This window comes from Balaenoptera ricei, chromosome 9 (assembly GCF_028023285.1).
Source record: "Balaenoptera ricei isolate mBalRic1 chromosome 9, mBalRic1.hap2, whole genome shotgun sequence".
NCBI lineage: Eukaryota > Metazoa > Chordata > Mammalia > Artiodactyla > Balaenopteridae > Balaenoptera > Balaenoptera ricei.
This window is the reverse complement of record NC_082647.1, coordinates 62447479-62473369: the sequence shown is the minus strand read 5'-3', so window position 1 is coordinate 62473369 and position 25891 is coordinate 62447479. Positions and strand designations below refer to the sequence as shown.

Here is a 25891-nt window from a genome sequence, read left to right as displayed (position 1 = left end):
TTTTATTATATGTATTAAGGTACAATATGTACCAATATATTGTCCCTTTAAAAATTACCTTTATATTATACTATCTTTCCTTCAAATTTGATCCCTTTACAGGATTTTTCCAGCTATAACATCTGTGCTTTCAAGAGTGGTATGCTACCAATCAACCAATATCAACTTTCCTCTTTGACTGACCTTGCAACAATATTCATTTAGGGTATAATCACTCTTCACGGACAAATCATTGTCTATTAAACAGTAATTTATTTGATGTGTTCCTGGGAATTTTTTTACATCACTGGTTTTATGAAACCCGAGTGTTCCATGAAAGAAACTACAAAAATAACACCACCCTATTCACAACATACTTGTTAAGCATACTTTTATGAATATAAGTAAAATACTTCATAATCTTACATTTACTATATAATACAATTCAAATTGAATTAAAATGCTTTTTGATATCAGAGTCTTAGGTCTTAGCTATTCCCTGAACATTGTGGGAGATTGGAAAGCATTTTTAGTTAATGCATTTGGGATTAAAACCACTGCTTTTTGGATGAAAAAATAAAGTTAACTGGCATATTTTGCTTCAATGACCAAAAGAAACACAAGGTAGCAGTGCAAATTAATGGAGATGACAGGTAACTCTTGCATTTTTAAGGGGGAGAATGGAAGAACAACGAAGATTATACAAGCTTTCTAGGCTAGGCATTTGGTTTCAGCATGGTGTGGTAAAGGGCTTCATTCTAACCATATGCCTCACGCTCTTGAATATCTATGATGAAACTTCAAATGAACAGTAACGTTTATATACTTTTCCACAGAATGAAGAATGACAAATCTTTTGAATTTACTTAGGTGAAAGCCAATTAGGAGAGAGATTTAACTCTGGAAAGTAAAAGCACCAAAATATAGCTTAATTAAATAGGGAAGATAACTTTAAAAGCATAATCTTCCTACATTCATGAACTTCTTAAGGGTTCAAATCTAAAGGCCTTAAGTTAAAATAAAAAATCTTACCAATAACAAAGGCTACAACCCCCAAGATACAGGAACCAGAGAATTTCTGGGAACTGAGAGGAGAGTCACCTCCACACTAGGGGAAATCTAATGGCTTAATTTGACACCGCATTCCCCAAATCCCACTACCATAGACTCAGCTCTGAGACTCCATGAGCTAACGACAGTTTCCCTAGGATTACAGAACCAGGACAGTTATCTCAAAAAGAATGCTCTAAGTTAAGCCTATAGTTCTACAGTAACATTATAATAACTTTGCTAATAATAACGTGGATCAAAAGTTTTTTTAAAAGGTAGGGAAGAATAACCCTATACTTTGGAATTAAAGCATATACTGCTAATTCTTAACTATAACAAAAAAAAAGAAAAGAAAAAGGCAATTACAATCCTTTGAAAATACGAGGAAGTTAAAAGTTCAGAATTATCTAAAAGAACCAGAAATTACACTCATATTTTCTTCTCTAAAGAGAGGTATTCATATTATGTATGACAGACATCTCTAATTTTATCAATAAGTGGGAAGTCTGTCTTGGTCTGCTGTATCTGGATTCAAGACATTTCCAAGCTACTAATACAAATGAAGTATATCAAGCATATAAAATACATAAGTATAAACAATTCACATGTTTTTATAAACATTTAAAGAAAGGTTCAGTGACAGAGCTGAAACTTATTAAGGTACTTGAGCAGAATACCTAACTTCAATTGACATGAATGGCTAGCAGTAAAAACTGCCCTGGGATTAATTGTACACAGTGGCTGGTGGCATACCAGCCTGTGTATGCGTAATTACCACATATTGCTATGTTTTCTGTGTAGCATCTATTTCATGTGATCACGTTAATTTCAAAACATGAGCAATGGCTATTACTAACAAGGGGACCACAATTCCAATTTAGGAATATGAAGTTTATATTGGTTTGCTTTGTTTTGCAGAATAACAATTGTCATGGCTGGGTGAAAGATATTCTCACTAAACCAATAAATAAAATCGACAAAGGAAATGCATCAGTGAAGCACTCAAAATGTCAGCCTTCAGGGCATACTTATAGCCTAGTAGTTTCTTCAGAACTATACACCAAGACCACTGATGTCCTTCCGAGGTTTAACTTGGCATTGAGCTGATTACCTGGAGACTCCGGAGTTTCCTGCCAGATAAGGGACAAACATACCAACTGGGTATGGTGTGCTACTTGCTGCTGTTTTAAAAAACAATGCCAGATTGCAACACTCTTTGTGCACAAAAATGCCTGACATTTCTGGCTTAAGACCTTTTGGGTCTAATAAATAACTCCATTTCTAATGACAGAGGTTTCTTTCATTGATGGATTTATTAAATAAATAAGCAGTTCATCAGTTTACAGAATGTGTTATTTCACACAATTTAATATGAAAGAACTAGCAGGTGGTACTATTAAGAACCATCAGTAGTAGGAATTGTTTCATAGATGACCAACTTAATCTACATTTGGAACACTGCCATCCTTTATAAAGTTTTTCCATATAACACATTCAGAGTTTTAGTGCCCATCTACTCAGGGTGTTTATGAAATCCTTGTGCAACTTTAAACTTGACCTATCCCACTGAACTATATTTTATGGGACTGTGTTAAAACTGCTGTGTATTCATCCAGACCACATTCTTTAAAGGAACTTCAAGCCAGGATCATGAATGCAATTTATGAAATCACTCAGCAGCAGCTGGAGAATGTTTTCTATGAGGTGGAAAATCAGACTGAATGTTGATCACCAAAAAAGGGTGGTTATGTTGAAGTCCATAAATTTAAACTGCAATGTTAAAGTCTTATTCACACTGATTTAAGTCATTTTTATTTTTTTTCTGTCACGAATACAACAAAGATTAAGGTTTAATGTTAACATGGAATTTTAAAAACACCCAAAATGGCTATGATGTTATACATTTCTATTAGAAATTTTTATTATTTTTCCCATGTTAGAAGACTAATAGCAACTCATTAGAAAATGTTTTACAGCATCCTAAAGGGCTAAAATATATTTTAGAGATCACTGATTCTCCAATTGACTTAGGCCATGTTTGTAAAATTGTACTATTTATAAAAATGTATTTTTATAAGCAAACCATTTCCTAATGGGTTGTGAAAGGAGAAAAATCAGTGCAAGAGAGAGATTGGTTAACATGTTAAAACAGAACATGACTAGATGCAATGCAGCAACCTGGATTTGATCCTGGGACAAAAAAAGGACATTAGTAGAAAAGCTGGTAAAATCCAGATAAAAGTCTGTGGTTTAGTTAATAGTATTATACCAATGTTAATTTCACAGTTCTGACAAATCTCCCACGGCTGTGTTAGGTGCAGATGAAGGATATAAAGAAACACTCTGTAGTATTTCTGCAACTTCTCTGTAAGTCTAAAATTATTCCAAAATGAAAGTTTATCAGTTTTCAATGTTATGAGAATATTGGTAGCTTCTGCAATCCCCTTCTTCTCTACCTTTCCTGTACCTACTGCTTGTGACACATTTTATTTTCCAAAGGTGGCCACCAAATCTCCTGTCACATGTTCCTTTTAGCCACATTTCCCCACTAAGAACTAGCATTTACTTAGCTATACTCTTGAATCTGAGATCACCCTGAGTCTGCTTTAACCAACAAAACATGGCGGGAGTGATGCTATACCAGTTCTAAGTGTAGCTCTTAACTGGCCTGGTAGCTTCACCTCCTACCTCTCTGAATGCTGACTCTTAGAATCCAGACACCATTTTATAAGAAACCCAAGCAATGTGGAGACGCTACATATAGGTTCTCCTTTTCACAGCGTTAGCTTGAGCCAGAATCAACCAGCAGCCGTGAGAGTAAGCCACTCTGGACATCAAGCCCAGTCGAGCTTTGTGATGACAGCAACCCCAGCCAACACCTGATTACAACCACATGAAAGAGCTCACCCAAGCACTGCCCAGCTAAGCCCAGACAACCCACAGAACTATGAGAGATAACAAATCGCTGTTTTATGCCACTAAGTTTATGGTAGTTTGTTACACAGCAAAAGATAATTTGGACACGTAATCAACAAAATGGAAACTGCTACCCAGATGAACTCACGGAAAGGTTGAAAATAGAAGGTCTGAAAAACAGAAGAACTGAAAAAATAATAATTGTTTCTATTTTCACTTTACTATTCTGCCTATTTCTTTCTTTTCACAGAATTTATTGATTATAGCAGTTAAGGACAATAAGCGATTTTCAGGAAAAAATACTCAACTAGAACTTCATGGGAGAATCGACTTTTTCACATTTACCAAGAGTCAAACGTATCAGTTCACTAAATACTTTCTTAAAAGGGACATGAACTACTCATTGCATTTGCTTACTAAATGACAAGAATATTTTAGTGACCCCCAATGGCTAGAGCAAGTAATCCAAGCAGAAACTATAAAAGTACTTATCTAAAATTGACTATATAATACAAAATAATAACAGCTAATATTTCTCTCAGATATTCCTCACAGTCCTATCAGGTGGCTCTTCTAACTTTCTCTATTTATCAATAAGGAAAATGAAGTTTAGCAATATTAAGCAACTTGCCTAAGGTCACCAGTTCAGTCTGGGTAGGAGCTAAGCTTCAAATCCAGTTTGTATCCACAGTCCAAACCCTTCCACCACACCTCTCCTGATTATGATATTTTTCTACTTAAGGCTTCTTTCATACATTTTAATAGACTATTAAAAATATTCTGAATCACTAATCAAATAGTATATTTTAAACTTGGTCTAACATCCCATTCCATAGAAGAGATATATATTCTTTAAGAAAACTTTGTTCTGTAAAGTCTTTTATTGGGCCAGTTGCTATAAGCCACTCAGGTTATAGTAATTTTGTTGTAGCACTTGAATGAACTAAGATAGGTAGCTTATAAATAATAGGCAATTTAGCAGAATCTTTGGGGTTAATTACTAATCGCGAATTAAATACCTACGAGTCTTGACATAACGCTCTAAAATGTAAAATGACACGATCGTCTTGATTCTACCCCTAAAAATATCTCTAGAAGCAGTTTTTTTTCTCCTTTCATCTTCACTGCTCCTATGCTCGTCCGGGACTTCACCACTTCTTGAGTAGACCATTGCAAATGGCTCCCAAAGGTCCTCTGTGTCTTGAACATATTTCCTCTACAGACCATGTCCCATACTGTGACCATAATTCTGTCCTTAAAGCATATTTTTGATCCTTTTGCTCCTTGCACTCAGACAGAAAATATTTTCAAAGTATTTGAAAATCGAAGTTCAACAATTTTAGTAAAGTATGCAAAGCTCCACCTCCCACTCCCACTGCTGCCCGTCTCTGGTCCCAACCATCTTTCAGGCATCACTTCTCACTATATTTCATCAAATATTATTTGCTCTGAAAATCACCATCTTTCATTTTTCTGCTTAATATTGCTTAAACTCAGGTTTGATTGCTTTTTCCCCAAGTTCTTTTTTTTTTTTTTTTAACAGAAAATTCATGCTTCATAAGCTGATAGCACATGCTTACTTTTTAAGCTCAGTCATTCATAACAGGTCACTTGGCTCAGATCAGGAAGGGAGGAGGAGGAGGAGAGAGAGACTGACACCCAGTGCGCCTTTGAAGAGGTCAAATATGGGGATGTAGGCAATTTTTTTCTCTAAAACAGGAATGAACTAGGCAAGTATGGATGCCATTAAAAATAAGTAGGTCTAAAGGTAGAGAAAGGAAAAGAAGTTGGACGAGACAAGATCATCTGCTTAGCATGAGGACTAGGAGAAAGCCGAAGAAGATGTGAACAAGTCCGTCAGCCTCTGCAGGTCCAGTAGCACAGTGGTTCTCAGCCTTGGCTGAAAACTGGAATCACCTGGGGAGTGTCTCACCATGCAAAATGTACTCTAGAACAATTACATCAGAATATTTAGTGGTGGAACCAAGGCATTGGTATGCTTAAGAACACCTCCAGGTGATTCCAACGTGCAGTCAAAGACGACATCCACTCTGTTAAGACAACGCTGATGAGAAAGAACCAAAAAAGAGAGTTGACAGCTCAGATAACTAGGAAGCAGCAATGCATTACAGTGCCCATATGCACAGCGATGGTTTTCTTCAGGAATGCTTAGTAGCCTGGGAGCAGGAGCAGATAAAGGGAAAGGTTGGCTTTATCCAGAGTTGAAAACTGGCAGGGATCAAAATAATTGAGAGACCTGATCTTACAACACTGCAGTGAGAGACTGCAGACTTCAGGCTAGACAAGAAGTCAGGAAGTCACTGAAATAAAGCTTTCAATGAGTTAGATGAACAAGCAGGAATAGTGGCATGAAAGAGGGACATGACATCAGAGAATAGGATCCCTGGGTTTAAGACTTAAGACTTCAGAGGAGGCATCATTCTGAGTGAGCATATATTCGAGACCAAGGCCACATCAGAGAACTGCCGGAATAGAGAAGGAAAATGTCAGTGGGATAGGAAGTCTTTGGAGAACAAGGGATTGAGGCAAGGGTGTTAGCTGGGGCATTATCATGAATGTTAGAGATACCCAGGCTGACTATAGGAGCTGGGAAGGGGAAAAAGCCAAGTCCAAGGGCCCTTTCAATCTGGAGCAAGTAGAGAGTGGCAGGTGGTATGGAGCTTAGAGGATGGTGTCCTTATTAATGAAGTAGAAGAAAAATGGACCGAAGTGGCAGCAGCAGAACAACAACCCTGATCACAGACACCAAGTCCTAAACACACACACTTAGAATGAGCAGCATCCATCCGAGAGTGCTGAATCCTTTCAATTAATGGAAGAAAACAGAGGAGCATCTTTTCATACCCGTATTTGTTCACGTCACCCTCACCCACAGCTTAATTTTCATCAGTGGCTTCCACTGCTCTTAAGATAAAGATATTATCAGGGTCCACAAGGTCTAGCACGATCTGGGTCTGCCTAACTCTCCAGCCTCGTCAAGTTCCACACTCCCTCCTGGCTCTCTTCACATCAGCCTAAGGGTCTCTTTCCAATTCACCGAAAGTGCTCTATGTGCCCTCCCACCAAAGGGACATTTTGATTTCCTATTCCCTCTGTCTGGAACCCTCTCCTCTCCCTTCCCTCTCTATTAACTCTTACACATGTTTTCACTCTCAAGTGTTACTTACTTAGGGAAGACTTCCTCAAACTTCCTCACTTGGTCATCTGTTCTCATAGCACTTATCAACACTGTAGTTTTACACTTATTCAGGTGATCATATCTTTAATGTTTGTCTCTCCAACTGGACTCTCACTTCCGTGAGGGCACAGACTGTCATCTATCATAATCACCATTTATTCCCAATGCCTAGCAAAGTGACTGGCATATGGCAAGCCCACTATAAATGCTGTTAAATGAATAAATGAATAAGTGAATAAATACACGAATAGATAATATAAGTGAACGTAGCGAAAAGGCTGATGTAATCTTGATACTATTCTTATAGCAGCCAGAGATACTATTTCTCAATGGCTTCATATATGCCAGATATGGCTACTCATTTAATCCATGCATCAACCTCAAAGATAGGTTTTATCACCTTAATTTTATAAATGAGGAGACTGACACTCAAAGAGATTAAATGACTTGCCTACTGTCCCCCACCAGAGAAGTACCAGAGGCAAGATTTTCTTAGGTAGAGGTATTCTATCTCCAGGTAGAGCTGGCCTTAGGATACCTTCAGTTCAGGCCAAATTATTCCTCAAAAAAGCAACTTTAGATGTGCACACATATCTGAACATGTATCAGTTTGACTAGCTTCAGGCTGGTGCTCTTCACCTTGAATTTTACAATAGAATAAAAGGCACCAAGAGAGCTGGAAACTGGATCAACAGAAGAGAACAGATTTGGATGGAAAGCTCCATAAAATCACAGGGAGGATAGTAGCCAAAATCCTTGTAGGCAGTCACAGAGGATCAGAGAGAGGAGGAAGAAGTAGCACAAAAGCTTGATTCACTGACTGCAGAGAGCTTCCCTGAGGTGAAGGGGAATTTTCATTCCAGGGAGACCAGTTCCTGCTAAGAATAAGTCTCTTCCTTATCCGCTGGGATAAGACTCTGACATCACCATTTAGTACTTATATTCAAATACATGAGCATCTTTTTAAGAAAAACTGGGTTCTAATGGCAGGAACCCCTATGGCTCATAATCATGCAGAAGTAGAGTGGTTTTCATTTGGTAACAGTACTAGACTGTCTCCTTGACATTGCAAACAGAATTCCAACTTGCCACAGTGGCAGGTCCAAAGCACATGAACATCTATATACACATAGAATATGTGAGAAAAGAAACTTTCACATTTTCCTTCTATCTAGTTTTGGTGAAAAATCCAAGTAAGAGAAGAGCCATTTCACATGCTATATTAGTTTCCTAGGGCTGCCATAAGAAAGAGTACCACAAACTTAGTGGATTAAAATAACAGAAATTTATTCTCTCACAATTCTGGAGGTTAAAAGCCTGAAATCAAGTGTCAGCAGGGCCGTGCTCTCTCTGAAGTCTCTAGGGAAGGACCCTTCCTCCTCTTCCCAGCTTCTGTTGGTTGCTGGCAATTCCTTAGGGTTCCTGCATCACTCCAATCTCCGCCTTCCTCATCACATGACCCTCGCCTCTCTGTACGTGTCTCTGTGTCCAAATCTCTCTCTTTTTTTAAGGACACCAGTCACTGGAGGAAGGCTCACTATAATGAGTATGAGCTCATCTTAACTTGATTACATCTGCAAAGACTCTATTTCCATAAGGTAACATTCAGAGGTACTGGAGGTTAGGTCTTAAACGTATCTTTTGCGGGGACACAAGTCAACTCGTTCCTCCAGAGAGCTTAAATGCTACTTTTCTATAAATTGAAATTACTAGAAGGCAGCATACTTGCACCCAATCCACTCAATTCACTTCAATGAAGGCGTTTAGTTCTTCAATAAAATGCCCTTTATGTATATTAAAAGTTTAAATAAAAACATGAAAAATATTAGCTTTTTTACAATATCACAATTGAACACAATAATCATTGTTTTTACAAAAAGCCTTTTTAAAATTACCATTAGAAAAATTTGTTTCTCCTGATGTTAATGAAAAGTTTTCTTTTGTTTGCAAATTACTAAGCTTTAGTAGTCTACACTATAGTGGTCTACTTATACTTAGTAGTCTATACTATAACGCTACAGTAGTGTGGGGCAGTGTTTCTCAAATGTTAGTGTGTGTCAAAATCACTGGGTGGGAGTGACACACAAAACACACACACACAAAACAAATCACTGGGTGGGAGGGTTAGGGAGGGAGATGAATAAAATCCCAGGTGTCTAGGACCCACTCCAAACCAACAAAATCAGAATTGATGGGGATGAGGCCCAGACATACACACTTGTGACAAGCATTCAAAGCGAATCTGATGAACACTAAGCTTCAGGACCACCAGGTAGGGTTTTTACACTCCCTTTCCCCCTTTATTCTTAGGGGCGTACAACTTGCAAGTTCTATTTTAATGGTCTTGTGGAGTTCATGTCCTTTATTGCAAACTATATCATATGTTTATATTTAAATTTAAGATTAACAAGCAATTTCTAACCATTCCACTTTTGAATTACTCGTTTAAAATAATACTTGTGACTATTTTTTAGGTCCTGCAGCAATTTTTTCCAAAGATGACATACATTCTTGAACAGATGGCTCTCTATTCATCCTCACCATGTCCCTCTGTGGCACACTGGAGGAAGAAACTATCATTCCCTTCAAAGATGAAAAACAAAGGCTTGAGTCCAAGTCAAACTGAGTATTTATTAAATACCTTTAGTATATAAGACACTATTAAAAATCACCTCATCGGGGCAGGCTACAGAGCTACGGAGGTGCATCTCTGAATGTGGAAAGGTTAGTGCAGCACTGAAGCACTTCCTAGCTCACCAATTCACCATCTCCTTTTTGCACAGAATTAAGCAGTCTGGACAGCTTAATGATTTTAATTGATCAGTATAAGCCGTCATGAACAATTCTGAATAAGAGCTCCAAGTTCAAGTACCTTCTTCTTTCCACATTATTTTTCTCATCTTTATTTCACATGTAAAAATCAACTAAAACCTCTCAACTTTAAGATTATAAGGTACTATAATGTACTACAGTCACTAAAGTAAATATATATATATATATATTAGTTCCTATGGCCTTGAAACTATCTGAAAAAAAATCTAGAGTTGGTTTGAAGTCTTTTGTGAAATCCCTTGTGAGACTCAACTGTTGACTGTGGTTAGAATACATTCAAAAGTATAATCAGATTGCATCATCACCATCACCTGCTCAGAGGCGCATTGAAGGCACATGTACTTGTGAGGCTGAAGCTGGCTTATTGTACTACACTCTCATGTGGGCTTGCCAGAGAGATTAGTCACCATTTTGCAGCTGGTTTCAAATTCAGTTGCTGCGATACAAGTGCAGATGCAATGGCTTACCCTAATTATATTGCTCCAGTTTAATCTTTCCATTTGTAGCATACATACTATCTACTGGATCAAGTTCAAGACTCTGAAAATTGGTTTCAAACTGAAGAGACTTCAAAATCACACACTTGTGACCCTCCCCTACAGTTTGCTAATCACATTTCATCACCGTATCTTTTGGATCTTCTGAATCCATCCCAAAGGTGTTTTTAGCTCTCTAAGCCATCACTGAATCTTGTTAACAAAAAGGCAGGGAAAACTGTTCTTAAAAAACATTTGTTTTAGTAAAATAAAAGTTATGTCATCTCCAAAGACACTTTTTGACCTTAATTTTTTTTTTTCCATTTTCTCTCTGCTTGGAATTAAACATACTAGCAAATCCTAGGGAAGTTAATCGTAATCAGTGATTTGTAAACTTGACTGATAATCAAAAGCACCCTATAGGTTTTGGGAAAAACATAGACTTTCCAGCTTCATCAACCTATTGAGTCATAATTTAAAGAGGTTTCTTTTAAAATTAACCTACAAGCTAAATAAAGCTTATGCTGGTACTGCTTCTGAGAGTCAGAATGAAAGAAAGAGAAGAACAGGTTTCTGCCCATTTCGGGCAGGTCTTTTTGCTGCCTGCTACTGTCCATATCTAATAAGTGCCTTATGTCAAGAATAATATCTATACACACAACATAGATAAATTAGAAATTTGGGAGTAACATGTACACACTACTATATATAAAATAGATAAACAACAAGGACCTACTCTATAGCACTAGGAACTATACTCAGTATTTTGTAATATCCTATGTGGGAAAAGAATCTGAAAAAGTATATATACACACACACATATGTTTGTGTATATATATATACATATATACATATATTAATAAATGTATGTATACCTAAATCACTTTGCTGTACACCTGAAACTAACACAACATTGTAAATCAACTATACTTCAATTTAAAAATTAAAAAATAAAGAATAATATCTATACAAAGAAATGAGGTAAATCGGAACTTTTAAAACAAAAGAAAAGAAAATACTAGAATCATCCGATCCACAGAAGATAATCAGACAAGAGGCTCCAAGAGGATATTTTTGGATGTGAACAATAATGATGAGGAATAAAACACCTATTTCCAAATACTCTTAATTTCTTAGGCATCTGTTTCTATTCGTTGGATGCATATAGTTTTTTATCAAGATAACTTAAAAGTATGATTTTGAAGGTATAAATTTTAAATTTTAGACTATGCATTTCTACTCTCTTGTTTCTTAATCATTCATTCATTCCACACTAGTGTTGTGAATAAAGTGGTAAACAAGAATAAACAAACCACGCACACACCATGCGTACCATACCACATATGACATTATAAAAAATTAAAATATTAAAACAGCTTTATGATTAAAATAAAGTGTACTAAAATAAAGTGTAAGAAATTCACATCAATGTATTTCAAAATACCATTAGGGATAAAGATAACACAATCAAGCTACAAGGGACACATTATTTGGAAAAATCACTCAAGTTCTGCCATGTTTCCTCTCCCCAAATGAATCATGCCAGTTTTACTTTATTATTTGATCGAAAAGTTATAACTTTTACAAAAATATGAAGTTATTAATAAATGTTTTGCTACAAAAGGTTAATCTACACACTGTTGACATAATTAATCACTGTGTTAATTCTAAAAACTGGACTTCCCCGAAGTCTAAAAGCTACACAACCATGATAAATAGAATCTACAGTACTTTCAGTTACCCTGCTTAATATTCTAAAATTAAACCATTAAACAAGTTTAATTAATGCAACTTTCCTAAACAGATTTTCACATGAATGACAGAATATGTTAATCTGACAATTATTTATGGCCAGTTATAAACTTAAGCATACACAGAAGTGGTGAAATTTAACCAAACCTTGAGGTCAAAATTTTAAACTCACTATCCCATCCAGACCACAGTTCCCGATCCATACAGTTACAAATTAATTTACAAATATTATTCAACATTTATTTTATTTGTTCAAAATACAAGCTATTTTACAAACACATCACACTCTGTATGGCCTAGAGTGGGAAAAATAGATGAATTAAATACAGTAGAGGTTATCTTATCCAGTGTGATTGGAACCATTTCTTCATTTAATAAAAATCCAGATAAACAGGAAATCATTAAAAAACGCACACTTTAGACATTACATTTTATTTCAAAATAAATAAATTATGTCCATTTATTGATAATAAAGTGAATAATTTGACATTATTTAGAAGAAATACAAATTTTCCTGGCACTGATACTTCCCATATATTAGTATTTCCGAATGGTGATTCAGACTGTTTTTCAATACAACATAGAACTATTTCTAGGGCATTTGTAACTATGACATCAGTAATTTTTGGCTCTGGATTGCTCTTATCTCCTCCTCCTCCTCATGTTGAATCAATCCTTTTCTGTCACAACCTGTATAGTTTCTGCATCATCCATAATTTTATCTAAAAAAAAACCCTGTGACTATTGGTTTACCATACATTAGTGTCTTACCAATTGACAAAAGTCAATTTGAGATAATTAAAAACATATACACAACAACAACAAACCATGTCCTTCAGAATCTCCTTGTAATTCAGGATATTATTAGATTACAGTTTTCACCAAGGTTCTGGAAATGCTTACATGGAAATTTTGCTCTCTACCACTATACTATTTCTAAAATGTTTGATGTCATCTATTTTATATGACTACTAGTCCTGTCTTACACTGTTTTCCCCAAATCCAAACTTAAAACTCTTTTTCCATATCTACTCTTTAAACAATCCAAAATCTGATTCAAAGGTCAGAGCAAGGACATTACATTCAATGGCAAAACTATGGCTTTTAGGTCACTTTCTCTAAGGTCCTCCTCAGGACAGGGATGTGAACAAACAATGTACCGGGAGCACGTTGTTCATTTCAGTAAGTTTATTTACAAGTGTTTCTATGCTGAAGGTACATATTAATGGGGAAAATCCTATAAATAATTTAGAGCCCATCTGGCTGAAAAACTAAAAAAAAAAAATGTATGATGTATATTTTTCTAAAGTTCTAGAATTTGTGAATTTGCCTATAAAAAAGCTTTAGTTTGTTAGTTCTAGTTGTATTACTGCCTAAGGTAACTGTAATTCCCTCTGAATTTTTTTACACTATTGCCACATGCTCTGCTTTTTTATGTCATCATTTTGGAGAACTGTTTCAACTACATGGTATGAAGAACCTGCAATAAAATTGGCATTATCAATAAAAAGGAAAATCATTTGTAAAGTTTTGAACAACAGGTTGATCAGAAGAAAATTTCTCCTTACAAGTGCCCAATACCTCAACATCTGACTTTTCCTCCACTTTCACCCATCTGTTACTTGATGTAACCTTCCCACATGGGGAAGATTTGGGGTCAAGGCCTTTATTTGCACTAGAGCCGCCAGATTAGAGTTCTGAGCCTTCCTTAGAAAGCCCAACATACAATTCATTATACACAATATCCAATTATTTTTAAGCAGATGAGAACTTAGAGACATTTGCATATCAGTCTGATGTAGATTCCTAGATTCTTTAAATTATCTCAGCCACACCTAAGTTGACAGCTCCTTTTTTTTATTTTAGCAATTAAACTATATGGACCCTTTTCAAAACATTTAACTATGTTTTTGTAGAAATACTTACTCCTTTTTTATACTCATATATTTTTAAATTAAATTGTGCAATTACAATAACAAGCACACATGTTGAGGAGCAAAGAGGGTGACAATTGGACGGGACACCACTCTGCCGGAGGAGGAGAAGCATGTCTGCTCACCAGAGAATAGCCTATCGGCTGCCAATATTCAAAGCTTTATAGAAAAGTTGGAGAATATCGGTCAATCTGCCAACTCATTTAAGTGAAGGTCCATTAAGACTTTTGTTATATATTTTTCTTTGAGAAAAAATGGGACCCCTCTTTTCCATAGGAATGGATAAAAGAGGCACTGAAAAGGAAGTAAAGGTATTTGGAGGAAATTAAAGAAAAATAAATTTTGAGTTTACAAATCTTTGTCAAGGTCCAATCCTATATTTCCAATTCTTATTTCAAAGATATACTTGTATCATTATATTTTTAAATAAAGGTTTCCAAAGAAATTTGGTGAATACAGATCTTCTTTGACTTACGACAGGGTTATAGCCCAACAAACTGATTGTAAATTAAGAATATCTTTAAGTCAAAAATGCATTTAATACATCTAACCTACTGAACATCATAGCTTAGCCTGGCCTACCTTAAACGTGCTCAGAATACTTACATTAGCCTACAGTTGGGCAAAATCATCTAACAAAGCTTATTTTATAATAAAGTATTGAATTTCTCATATAATTTATTAAATACTGTACTGAAAGTAGAAAACAGACTGGTTGCATGAGCGCAGGATAGTTGTAAGTGGTTGTTTACCCTCATGATCACGGGGCTGACTGGGAGCTGCAGCTCACTGCTGCTACTGCTGCCCAGTACCATGAGAGAGTATCATGTTGCAATTCTTAGCCCAGGAAAAGATCAAAATTCAAAATTCGAAGTACAGTTTCTACTGAATGCCTATCGCTCTCATACCATCGTAAAGTCGAAAATCCTAAGTCGGGGACTGTCTTTGTATAATTAAATAATAAAAGTCAATAACAGAATTTTTAAGTATAACTTTTACACAGTGAAACAAAACTCATTTTTCAAATAAGATATGAATGCAATTTCTTCCAACTGGATACAGATACTATTGTATTTTCATTAATAATTAAATCTGACAACCTGATTTCTATCAGTTAAACTAAAATAGCTAATTTTGACCACCCACAAAACTGTAAGCAGCATAGGAGAACCTGGAAATGCTAACATGAACTGGTAAAAAAAATCTCCATTTTAATTGAATTACTATTTTTTCTTTAACAACAACAACAAAAGGTTTTATCTAATTTATTACTTCAATGAATCAACAGTGAAGATGGAAAGAATTTAAACAACAAAGTTAAGAATCTCTGAATGGAATATCTAGCAGCATTTACGGAAGAGACATGCTTAACTTGAGGCTTTAATAATTCCAGAAGGACTCAAGTAGCCAGCCCACAAGAGTACAGGGCTGTTTCAAAGACAGAATGATACCAAATATGCCATTGTGCTCTGAAATCTTTAAAGCACTAGAAAATATTAGACATTCTTACTAACACATATTAATTAATTCTAATGATGTAAACTTTTTCATTAAAGATCTTATAATTTATATTTCCAGGATTTTCTGAAATTTTAAATGATTACTGATAACTTTCAAAAAGTTATTCTAAGTAGTATTTTAATAAATGTAAGTTCAGTAAAATACTCAGTTTTGTAAGATCCTCCATGAAAAAAGGAGTTTTAAGCCAGTCTGGAAAATGCTGAATGAACCGAACTTAGATATTTTCTAGACACAGTAATATATTAAAGACTAAAAGGTTCTTATGAAATGCTTTCAACCATTTTAAGCCAAGCATTTCCCATACTTAATTTAAACATGATTTTCCTTTATTACCAACTATTAACATCTAAGAAAACCAGCAAATGTTAATGTTTCCAATTTAACTCAAATATTACTAAGTCATCTCTTATTCTGTCCTAATATGAAAGATTTTACATCAATTTTACATTTTTTTGACCTACTACCTTTTGTCCTATATGTTATATGCAACATATGTTCACTGCTAATTCTGGGTAAACCTGTTATTTAGCTACATGGTGAACAATCAGCAATGGAGTCACCGAGAAACCAATTAAATAATACAAGAAGGTAATGATCAAGTGCACGAAAGAAATAAAAATCAAAACATCAAAATTAATAGAATTCATAACAATAAAAAAGTTTTCATATAAAAACAAGTATTTGAGATCCATCATATATATATCAACAGAAGACAACAAAAACTGAAACAACACAATACAGAATTACTCTGTCCTTGTTTTAAAAAATAATAATACTGATCTTAAGATGGAAGTATATAAGACAACAAACATGGCCACAGTTTACAAAGTTTGAGATGTTGAAAACATAGCTTTTGTAAGACCAGATTTTCCTACCAAGCCGTCCATCCTCTAAAGTACTATGAAGGTAAGTGGAATATAGAAATCTACCAAAAGAATTTATCTTCAAAAAACTTAAAAATTATCCCTCAGCCCCAAACATTCTATAAATGTTATGTACTAGGCTACGAATCACATCTCAGCATATATAAAGATTATCATTTGGGCCATATTCTCTGACCACAGTGCATTAAATTAAAAATCGTCACCAAAAAGATAACCAAAACAAAACATCTCGTATACTTGGAAATCTTAAAATATTTTTAAATAACTCAGCAAAGAAGGATTAAAAATTGAAAACTGTAAAACCGCAAACTAATGGAAGTAATACAAACTAAAAATTGGAAGCTGTTAATTAGCAGTTAATGGGAAATACAGAGATTTTAATAAGTATATTAGAATATTAAGAAGTTTAAAAATTGATGAGCCAAAAGTAAGCAACCAACCTAAGAATCTAAAGGTGAATTATTAGAAATAAAAACTTTATAAAGATGGTTGCTACAAAAATCAACTACATGTTTTTATACTAGCAACAAAATAGAAAATGCAATCTTTGAAAAGAAAACATTTTCAGGAGGACAAAGTAGTGAACACGCACGTACCCACCACTCAATCTAAGAAATAGAATTTATGTTAACCTTGAAGTCCCCCGATCTCACACTTCCTTACTCCTACCTCAAAGGTATATTCCTCTCTCTAAATTCCATGTTACCCATTCTCTTTTTAAACAGTGTTATCATATTCATTTTAGTTTTACATGTTTTAGAACCATATATAAATGGAATGACAATCACAATGTTTAGACAATATTCTTCAACGATCTGTCTTTCTCATTCAACATATCAATATCTGGGATATTGCTGCATGTACTTTTTAGTCCTTCATTTTTATTTGGCATTCCATTTTATAAATATACCACGGTTTATATATCTGTTCTAATGATGAACATTTGGGGGTGTTTCTTATGTTTTATTTTATCATTAAAAGCAATTTTGTCATTGGAAACTTATAGGCAGAAAAAAGTAACCTTGACCTAAGTCTAACATTTTGTACAAAAATTACTCAAAAGAGACCATCTAGTTTATGGTATTTTTGTTACAGCAGTCCAAAGGGACTAAGACAGCAGCATAAGCAAGGGCTAAAAACAACATCGGGTAAAATACATGTCATTTTAATGACCTTATCCCCAGCTGGTCACAAAACAACATTACAAAATGTAATAGAAGGGCACATCAAACAGACCCTTGTTTGGAACAGATGATTTCTGAACAAACCCTACTCATCTCACAAGCCTTGCTTGTCCTTGTAGGCTCAGTGCCTGACTTTCAACGCCAAGTTTCCCAGTGAGTGGTTCACCTTCTCTCCAGTTTCTTCTGCTTTGTTTCACAGTATTCTGCCCTCCTGGGCTGCTGCCCCTCAAAAGGAACACCAACATCTGACCTGTCCAGCTTAGCCTCAGGACTCATCTTCACACAAGATGGTGAGCTAACAAAGGCTGAGTCTTCCTGACTCTCACTGGTGAGGACCCACAATTGAACAAGTTTCTAATGTTCACACCTACAAAAATTGATCTAGAATCTCACATCTACATTGGATGTGCATTATATAACTATTCACATGTATATAATTATGATAAGTTTGAGAAGACGGATAGAAAAACAAAGAGATGGAAGTTCATTTTAGACAAAGAGGAAATAAAATTCCATAAGGGTGACAAAAAATTTGAAAATTTGTAAGAAATTATTATGCAAGGCACCAAAAGACTAGGTATTAAATAGCTAATTAGCATTTTTGATGGTTAGGACTCCCTTTATCCTCCTCTCTCTACCCCCTCCTTTCCTCTCTCACTCCTTCGTTCCTACACACACACACACACACACACGGACACTCTTTGTTGGTTAAGAAATTCTTAAAAGAGATCCATACAATATAACTGCCTATATCTGTATATACACAATATAAATACACATGTGTATTTGATACTTTGTACTATCTTTCCCTTAAACCACATATTATTGGCAAAAAAAAGTCCTAATATTTACGCCCACTATATCTGTTGAAACACTTGTCTCTAGTTACTATAGTTGCTCATTTCAGTCAAATCAGCTCAGTATGTACTGATTATAAAATATAATTTTAAGATGGCCAAAACAGAGTAGTTAGAAAAGTACATTATTATTTTATTAGCAGAATTTCCTTCTATTTTTGAATTCTATCCTAACAAAGGACAAATATATTGACTCATTTTAAAAGGTTCCCTTTAAATGTTTCAAGTTATAAAGCACTGCTGCTTTTGTAAAAGATACTATTAATTTCTTAATAAAGTGTTAAACCTGGTCCCATTATATCCAAAATGGTAAATGCTGTCTAACAAATATATGGGTGATTAAATCAGTGTCACTGTCACTTGGGTAACTGTTTAATAGAGAAACAACTCATAATATATATACCTCTACAAAACTAAAGCTGAGCAATCAATAATTTTCTCTTCCTTCGTTTACAGGTAGCTTATTCAACATTAACTAGTAAATCAAGAATGAAAGGGAGGGTTGTAAATCACAAAGAAAAGATTCATTTTATTCTTAATTCCCACTTGAATGTATGTAAAATGTTAAGTTACAGACAGTTAAGGAGAAGCTGTTGTTTTGGAATATGTAATTGCTATTTAGATGATAATGGCATGGATGTCTCAGTAGAACCATGATCCAAATTTGAATAAGGTCTTAATGAAGGAGGCTAAGAGAAGAATGACGAATGAAATACAACAGTGTCAGCAACAGACCTTAATGAAGCAAATTACTTTCAGCACCTTTGTAATTCAGGAGGAGCTGCATAAAAAAAGTGACAACTAAAGGATCAAAAGCAGGACCTTTGCAAACTAAACATGCTTACAACATGACATCACCGTCTGGGCAACAAGGCATTGTGGAAGGCAGCCTCAATGTTTGGGTTTTACAGTTCACATCACAAAATAACTACATTAAAAGATCTGGCTGGGCAAACCAGCTTCCTTAGAAAGCATCTTTACATGTCAAGTTAATGACATTTCTGAACAGAAAAAGAATTTAAATGTCCAAAGATGTCTTGGCTGATTTTTAAAAAGCACTAGATATTAACAGTAAGAATAGTTAGAAGGCAAAATTAAGCTGGATTCTGGATCATACAAAACTAAAGAGGTCTTTTTTTTAAGTTCTAAAATATCTATTTTAAAATTATTTGTTAGATTTATGAAGCATACAATGCACACTGCTTAATAAGTAATGGAATCACTTTACATATTCATATTTTTAAATCAATTTCGCTTTTGCAAAATTGCACTGAGGCAACATGAGAGCATATGGTATTCTCACTGCCAAATGGAACATACGTTTAAACATGTTTAAATGATTTACTGAAGGTAACATTGATGATGGTGCTAGAAATGAAACACAAGGCTTCTAGCTTCCAAGGAAGCCATTCAAGACAAGTAAAAGTGCCATAGCTACAAATTTAATTTGATACCCATAAGAATATTTTCTTAAGACTTCTAAGTTACAATAAAGTGATGATAAAATTCATTCCATAATAATATTGTAGGCAGGTTAACAAGCTTACTACCATAACAGATACAATTTTTGCTGCTGATACCAGTATTCACAACCACAGAAACTGATTCTTGCCTATTTATCCTAACTCCTCAAACATGTACACAAATAGTAATTCTATTATCCAAATAATGCTAGCACAATTATCTGTGTTTATAATGAGAAAACAACTCCTCAACATTAATTAATGAGGGCCCTGACACAGTCACGTTGCTGCTTCTAGGGACTGATTGAAGATGTTATAACTTCAGAAATAAGAAGGGGGGACTTCCTGGTGGTCCGGTGGTAAAGAATCCGCCTTACAATACAGGGGACGCTGGTTTGATTCCTGGTCGGGGAACGAAGATCCCACATGCCACGGGGCAAGTAAGTTCATGTGCCACAACTACTGAGCTCACGCACCACAATGAGAGAGGCTGCGTGCTGCAAACTACAAGAGCCCACGTGCCCTGGAGCCCGCCTGCTATAACTACAGAGCCCATGTGCCCTGGAGCCTGTGCGCCACAACTAGAGAAGAGAAAACCTGCATGCCACAACTAGAGAAGCCCACGCACCACAACGAAAGATCCTGTGTGCCACAACTAAGACCTGATGCAGCCAAAAATAAATAAATAAATAAATAAATAAATAAAATAAAAAATAAATAAATCTTTAAAAAAAAAAAAGAAAGAAATAAGATGGGGACAAAACATAAACTTGGTGTTAAGAAAGATTCTCCCTCACCTCCCTGGGCCACTGTGAGGAACTTCGGCACCACTGCAAATGTCTGTATTATACTGGATTATTTTTAAAATCTAAGTTAAGTCAAGATGGTCTATCCAAAAATAACAGAAACAACAGATAGAATGTAGAACATACTGGTTAAAAGCACAGACTCGATCTAGTTTAAAATCCCAGCTCTGGCACTTATTAACTGTGCAATCTTGGACAAGTTATTCAGCTTCTCTCACAATTAAGTTTCCCCATCTGTGAGTTGGGGATAACAGTGCTAAGTTCTTGGAGCTGCTACGAGGATTAAATAAGTTAATCTTAGCTATCAACATTGATATTTGGGCTTCCTTGGTGGCGCAGTGGTTAAGACTCCATCTGCCAATGCAGGGGACATGGGTTCAAGCCCTGGTCCGGGAAGATCCCACGTGCCATGGAGCAGCTAAGCCCGTGTACCACAACTACTGAGCCTGCGCTCTAGAGCCGGTGAGTCACAGCTACTGAGCCTGTGTGCCGCAACTACTGAAGCCCACGCGCATAGACCCCGTGCTCCGCAACAAGAGAAGCCACTACAATGAGAAGCCCACACACCGCAACGAAGAGTAGCCCCCGCTCGCCACAACTAGAGAAAGCCCGCATACAGCAACAAAGACCGAACACAGCCAAAAATAAATAAATAAATTTATTTTTTTTTAAAAATTGATATTTTTATTACTTACCAGTGTGTTTCCTTGAATGGATTACCTAAGTAATACTGTACCTCATTTTCCCCAGTTCTCAAAATTAACAGTACGTAATGTTTTTTTGTTTTTGTTTTTTATAAATTTATTTATTTTTGGCTGTGTTGGGTCTTTGTTTCTGTGCAAGGGCTTTCTCTAGTTGCGGAGAGCGGGGGCCACTCTTCATCGTGGTGCACGGGCCTCTCACTATCGCGGCCTCTCTTGTTGCGGAGCACAGGCTCCAGACGCGCAGGCTCAGTAGTTGTGGCTCACGGGCCCAGTTGCTCCACGGCATGTGGGATCTTCCCAGACCAGGGCTTGAACCCGTGTCCCCTGCATTGACAGGTGGATTCTCAGCCACTGCACCACCAGGGAAGCCCAACAGTACGTAATGTTTTAAGGCATAATTTAAATGAAGCTTTGGAAAGAGCTTAAAAAGACCAAAAATATTACATATGTTGCTAGCATCATTATATTAGTTTCAAGTTTTCTTATTAGAATCACTGCTGCTATTTCCTGAACTTGTCCCTCCCTCCTCCAATCATACAGCCTCAGACCAGCAAACCCAGACTCGTGTGGTAACACTCACTGTCTCCACCTCTTCTAGGCTTTTCTCAACCCTACACCAAGTATTAATTTTCTAGACGTTTTTGATTTTTTTCTTCTCAAAAGATGATTACACATTTTGTTCTGATTCAACATAGATTTCACATATTTTCACTAACCTCTACTCTCTCTTCTCCAAATCACCCAACATACACAAATACTACTGAGCATTATCTCATTTCTTCTTAACAACAAGACTGCATGATAACTTTGAATGGTGACTTTCATAGCTTATTCTAGGGAATAGTGATTTCATCCACATTTTTCTCCATGCAAAAATAGCAACAAAGATTTCTAATAAAGATTTCTAATAAGAGGTTACAGATCATATACACTTTTCTGTTTTTAAATAAGTTCAACAATTTCAGCCTGTATTATAATTCTTTGCCTTATAATAGAAATATTCAATTATCAAAATAATGGATTAGATAAGTATAGTACTTAGAGCCAGATGATTATATAAAATATGTATTAAGCATTTTGTGATAACACTGAATAGGAACACTGGGTTTAGGTTGCACAGTGCATGTGACCCAATTCAATTATATTTACTTAATCCTACCTAGTTATTTTATTATGATTACTCCAAGACTTGAGTGAGTACCTTCTTAGACCATTTAAAATGACTTTTCATTCATTTCATTCATTGCAGTACATGCTTCAAAACACTCTAATAGGAGTCGGGGCAAGATGGCGGAAGAGTAAGACGCAGAGATCACCTTCCTCCCCACAGATACATCTGAAATACATCTACACGTGAAACTGCTCCTATAGAACACCCACTGAATGCTGGCAGAAGACGTCAGACCTCCCAAAAGGCAAGAAACTCCCCACGTACCTGGGTAGGGCAAAAGAAAAAAGAAATAACAGAGACAAAAGAATAGGGACGGAACCTGCACCAGTGGGAGGGAGCCGTGAAGGAGGAAAGGTTTCCACACACTACGAAGCCCCTTCGCGGGCGGAGACTGCGGGTGGCAGAGGGGGGAAGCTTCGGAGCCACGGAGGAGAGTGCAGCCACAGGGGTGCGGAGGGCAAAGCGGAGAGATTCCCGCACAGAGGATCGGTGCCGAGCAGCACTCACCAGCCCCAGAGGCTTGTCTACTCACCCGCCGGGACAGGCGGGGGCTGGGAGCTGAGGCTTGGGCTTCGGTCGGATCGCAGGGAGAGGACTGGGGTTGGCGGCGTGAACACAGCCTGAAGGGGTTAGTGCACCACAGCTAGCCGGGAGGGAGTCCGGGAAAAGGTCTGGAGCTGCCAAACAGGCAAGAGACTTTTTCTTACCTCTTTGTTTCCTGGTGTGCAAGGAGAGGGGATTAAGAGCGCCCCTTAAAAGAGCTCCAGAGATGGGCGCAAGCCGTGGCTATCAGTGCGGACCCCAGAGACGGGCATGAGACGCTAAGGCTGCTGCTGCAGCCACCAAGAAGCCTGTGTGCGAGCACACACCTCCCCTCCCGGGAGCCGGTGCAGCTCGCCACTGCCAGGGTCCCGTGATCCAGGGACAACGTCCCTGGGAAAACGCACGGTGCGCCTCAGGCTGCTGCAACGTCACGCCGGCCTCTGCCGCCACAGGCTCGCCCCACATCCGTACCCTTCCCCCCTCCCACCCCACCCCCCGCCTGAGTGAGCCAGAGCCGCCAAATCAGCTGCTCCTTTAACCCCATCCTCTGTGAGCGAAGAACAGACGCCCTCAGGCGACCTACACGCAGAGGCGGGACCAAACCCAAAGCTGAACCCCAGGAGCTGTACGAACAAAGAAGAGAAAGGGAAATCTCTCCCAGCAGACTCAGAAGCAGTGGATTAAAGCTTCACAAACAACTTGATGTACCTGCATCTGCTGAATACCTGAATAGACAACGAATCATCCCAAATTGAGGAGGTGGACTTTGGGAGCAGGATATATTATTTTTGCCCCTTTTCCTCTTTTTGTGACTGTATATGTGTATGCTTCTGTGTGAGATTTTGTCAGTATAGCTTTGCTTTCACCATTTGTCCTAGGGTTCGGTCCGTCTGTTTTTTTTTACTTAAAATATATTTTTTCTTAATAATTTTTTCTTATTTTTTATTTTGAAAAAATTTTTAAATTTTTTTCTTAATAATTTTTTTATTTTTTATTTTAAGAAATAAAAAAATTTTTTCTTAATAATTTTTTTCTTATCTTTTATTTTAAAAAATTACAAAAATTTTTTTCTTTATAAATTTTTTCTGAATAATTTTTTCTTATTTTTTATTTTAAAAAATTAAAAAATTTATTTTAAAAAATTAAAAAAAATTTTTTTCTTAATAAACTTTTTCTTAATAATTTTTTTCTTATTTTTTATTATAATAGCTTTATTTTATTTTATCTTACTTTATTTTATTTTATTTTATTTTATCCTCCTTCTTTCTTTCTTTCTATTTTTTCTCCCTTTTATTCTGAGCCGTGTGGATGAAAGGCTCTTGGTGCTCCAGCCAGGCATCAGGGCTGTGCCTCTGAGGTGGGAGAGCCAACTTCAGGACTGGTCCACAAGAGACCTCCTAGCTCCACGTAATACCAAACGGCGAAAATCTCTCAGAGATCTCCATCACAACACCAAGACCCAGCTTCACTCAACGACCAGCAAGCTACAGTGCTGAACACCCTATGCCAAGCAACTAGCAAGACAGGAATACAGCCCCATCCATTAGCAGAGAGACTGCCTAAAATCATAATACGGCCACAGACACCCCAAAACACACCACCAGACATGGACCTGCCCACCAGAAAGACAAGATCCAGCCTCACCCACCAGAACTCAGGCACTAGTTCCCTCCACCAGGAAGCCTACACAACCCACTGAACCAACCATACCACTGGGGACAGATACCAAAAACAACAGGAACTACGAACCTGCAGCCTGTGAAAAGGAGACCCCAAACACAGTAAGATAAGCAAAATGAGAAGACGGAAAAACACACAGCAGATGAAGGAGCAAGGTAAAAACACACCAGACCTAACAAATGAAGAGGAAATAGGCAGTCTACCTGAAAAAGAATTCAAAATAATGATAGAAAAGATGATCCAAAATCTTGGAAATAGAATAGACAAAATGCAAGAAACATTTAACAAGGATGTAGAAGAACTAAATAGGAACCTAGCAACGATGAAAAACATAATAAATGAAATTAAAAATACTTTAGAAGGGATCAATAGCAGAATAACTGAGGCAGAAGAACAGATAAGTGACCTGGAAGATAAAACAGTGGAAATAACTATTGCAGAGCACAATAAAGAAAAAAGAATGAAAAGAACTGAAGACAGTCTCAGAGACCTCTGGGACAACATTAAACGCACCAACATTCGAATAATAGGGGTCCCAGAAGAAGAAGAGAAAAAGAAAGGGACTGAGAAAATATTTGAAGAGATTATAGTTGAAAACTTCCCTAATATGGGAAAGGAAATAGTTAATCAAGTCCTGGAAGCACAGAGAGTCCCATACAGGATAAATCCAAGGAGAAACACACCAAGACACATATTAATCAAACTATCAAAAATTAAATATAAAGAAAACATATTAAAAGCAGCAAGGGAAAAACAACAAATAACACACAAGGAAAACCCCATAAAGTTAACACCTAATCTTTCAGCAGAAACCCTGGAAGCCAGAAGGGAGTGGCAGAATATACTTAAAGTGATGAAGGAGAAAAACCTACAACCAAGATTACTCTACCCAGCAAGGATCTCATTCAGATGTGATGGAGAAATTCAAACCTTTACAGAC

The 25891-nt window shown here is 36.6% G+C and overlaps 1 protein-coding gene across 1 annotated transcript in view; it reads right to left on the bottom strand.

Annotated features, from left to right (window-relative positions):
* UMAD1 (UBAP1-MVB12-associated (UMA) domain containing 1) overlaps positions 1-25891 on the bottom strand; it is a 235057-nt gene that overhangs the window by 148508 nt on the left and 60658 nt on the right. The gene's annotated exons all lie outside the window — the stretch shown is intronic.